The sequence below is a fragment of the Arvicanthis niloticus genome, unplaced genomic scaffold (genome assembly GCF_011762505.2).
Source record: "Arvicanthis niloticus isolate mArvNil1 unplaced genomic scaffold, mArvNil1.pat.X pat_scaffold_600_arrow_ctg1, whole genome shotgun sequence".
NCBI lineage: Eukaryota > Metazoa > Chordata > Mammalia > Rodentia > Muridae > Arvicanthis > Arvicanthis niloticus.
Window position 1 is genome coordinate 21,181 of NW_023046220.1, and position 3,530 is coordinate 24,710.

Here is a 3,530-nt window from a genome sequence, read left to right on the forward strand (position 1 = left end):
GGGTGTGTCCAGATGGTCTTGGGTCACCACCACTGCCCCTGCACACCTGATCCCATTTTTGATGAAATTGCTCCCATCACTCAGTAATACCTTGTCTGGTGTCACCAATGAGTCGTCAGTCTTGACAGGCTTGACAGACTGATCAAGTCAGTCACCTCAAGGCAGTCATGCAGGGGACCTGTGTGTGTGTGTGGGTGGTTATTGTTTGACAGGAGAGTGGCATGGTTGAGGCCTGATGTCTTGTGGAACCAACCCAGGGTCAGCAGGTGTTAGATATTCATCTCTCAGGTGTGCTCCCCAAGAGGGTCTCAACAGAATGTGGGGCTGTCAGGAATAGTTCTCACCCTAAAGTTAATCTGTTGGCTTCTTTTACTAGCAGGGCAATGGCAGCTATATCCCTTATACATGCCAGCCATCTGGCTGTGACTGGGTCAAGCCTCTTGGACAGATACACCACTGGTGTTTCTCAAGGCTCCAGGGTTTGTGTGAGGACCCCCTAGGCAATGCTTCTGGTCTCATCCATGTACAAGTAGAATGGCTTACTAATGTCTGGGAGGGCCAGGGCTGGACCAGGCTCCAAGGCCTTTTTCAAGGCCTTGAAGGCCCTCTGATCCAATCTCATTTCATATCAAAGGCTGTGTATTCCTGGTGCTGGCATAGAGGGGCTTGGAGCTAGATGTCCTGTGGATATTTTTGTCTAAACTCCAGCAGATCTGCACTCAAGGCCCCGCCAAATGATGCTAAGGAGTTCCTGAACGACTCTTGTCTGTTTCCTCCATTTCCTCTCTTGTTTGTTTCCCCAAGTGCAGTGATCACTGCATGGGAGAGTGCCTTTCTTTGTCTTTGTCTGAATCTTGGCTGTTGTAAAATTTCCAAGCAATTTCCAAAAGCTGAGACCTACTCATCCCTTCAAGTCCCTGTAATTTCTGGAGCTTTCTTCTTCTGCCTGGGGTCAGCTTCATGACAAAGGCAATATCAGTGTCTCTGGTTTTCCTATAGATCTGGGACTGTGGGGGTAAATACCTGATATTTACCCCCCATAGTCCCCATAGTATCCATAGTCTCACAGAGCCTTTCCAGAAAATCACCAGGTGGTTCATCAGATCTCTGAGTGACCCCAGGAACCTTAATTTGTCTGGTAGTTCTCCTGGCTGCTGCTTTTGATCTGCACAATAATGTTTGGTGAAAAAAAAAAAATTAAGGCCCTCTTACCTTAAATCAATTTCCAACAGACTGATAAGGGCCTGAGGCTTCTCTGAAAATGGAGGTTTTGGGGTCTTCTGATTAAACAAGTTACTGGTAGAGGAGGAGACAAACCATGAACAGGGAAGGAATTGAACTTCCAGTCCCCTGCCCGGTGGGTCTGGGGAATTACTACATCCACTTCCCTTCTCGGTGGATAAGAGGAGCAGGAGGAGCTCAGGGCTCTGGGAACTATTTGGAAGGGTTACAGCTGGGGTGGGAAAGCTGTGTCACATCTCTTTAGGCGAAAGGTGTCCCCAATGGAAGGGTTACAGCTTTGATGGGGGTGGGGAGTTCTCTAGTGCAAGTATTACAGCTCTGCTCCAGTGGGGAAAGTTTCCCAAAGCAAGTGTTACAGCTCCTGGCAGTCAGGAGCCAAGGGCTACCACAAGGTCATACTGCATTAGAAACCTCACACCAAGACACTGGAGGCAGAAACCTGGGAAAGGGTGCTGTTTGTGCTTGGGTGAGAAGCAACAAAGAATTGAGTAGAAGACAGCATTTATGTAGGATTCCTGAGGAGTTGGGGGGTGGGGTGGGTGTCAAGGCGTGCTTTACATGTTGGCCTGGGATTGAAAGGATTATGTGGCCTAATCGTAGATCTGGGACAAGCGTTTTTGTTTTTGGTAGGGTGGAGCCTGAGCCCTCTCAGGAACAGCTATTACTGCTATTAGGGAAATCTGGGAGGCAGAGCCTGGCTGTTGACACTCCTCAGGTCTAGGGCCTAGCAGTTGGAGCTCCTGGGGCTGAGGCTAGCCACTCCTGAGGCTTCGGTGGTCAGGCCTAGCTACCAGTGTAGTCTAGGGATAGAAACTGGCAGCCAGAGATTTCCAGAGGTGCAGCTTATAAAGGAGTCTCTGTGCTTGGCAGGGAAAGCCCCCACTCTGCACTCCTATCCCCAGCCCCACCAGTGCCATCCAAGTCAGCCTGAATAGCCAACACCATTTCTTTCTCCCTGTGGCAGGGCTGAGAGAACAAGCAGAAAATTTGAGTTTCTCTGGGTGACCTGGCTGGGTCAAAGGATTCGGGTCCCCAATGAAAGGATATAGGTCTTAAGGTGAGGTGGGGGTCTTGCAGCTCCTGGGGGTGGGGTGCACACCTATGTTGCCATAGCAACAACAGAAGTAGTCAGACATATAGTCACTGCCAGAGCCGAGTCACTACATGGGTTGGGGTGAGGTGCCCTGTGAACCTGCAGGAAATCATGTGTTGCCTCAGGGCTGCTATGGCTGCTGTCCTGGGATGGCTCACTTCCTCTTCCATTTTAGACTTGTTTCTCCAACCAGCAGAACTGACAAAAACACTCTGAGACATACACAAGGAGACATAGTCATACAGAGAGAGACACATAGCAAACAGGGTTCAGTTTGGCAGTAGTGCTTGTGGATAATCTTCTTCTTCCTCCTCCTCCCCCTCGTCCTTCTTTGTTTTTTCAACACTGGGTTTCCCTTTGTAGTCCTGGCTGTCCTGAAACTGTCTATAGAATCTTATGGGTCTTGGGTAGCTCAGAGTTTCACCATGACCATGAATTATAGCAGGACTTTTTGGACCCACCAGCAGTTTAAGTAATGACTCAGAGGCTTATTAATATTTAAAAGTGTAAGGGTCTGAGAATCACTGAAGGAAAACCCCAGACTCAGATAGTATGCAAAGACAGAGCTTTTATTCTGCAGAAACATTCAGTGTGCTGGGGTCAACCATTCTTTAAGATGGTGCCCCCAGACAAAGGCATATAGGCTTTCTTTTAGGGAATGAAGGACCCTCTAGAAGGATTAGGTGATCTGAAATTTCATTGGTGGGCGCTGGGGGGCGCATCACAGGTGGTCAGTGGACTGCATGAACATTTGACCATAGGATGAGGTAGGGCTGCCCAGCACAGATGGCCTATTCTGGGATAAGATATTTTTCCATTTTTGTGGTTATCCCCAGGCTGTTCTTTGGGAGGGGATTTTACAACCTTGTTTCTGGATTTTATGGTCTGTTCCTGGAGCTTGTGCCATATGGCCTTCTTTTCAAAATCAGGCCTGGTTCTTAAATGGAGGCAAATGGGGTTTATGTTGTACTTTGAAAAGGTTAGGCGTTTATCTGGGCAGATTCTTAGCTAGCTCATCTAAATCACACTGACTAATCCTGGCACCATGCACTGCCATTTGGGCAGCCCTAATTCTTTGTTCCTGTTCATGTCCATCCACCTCTGTACCCAGCTGGTGAATCTCTCCCTTCTGCCTTCTCCCAGAGACCCTCTCAGTGCATGGAAGTTCTGCCCTCTCTTCCTTCCTCAGCTATTG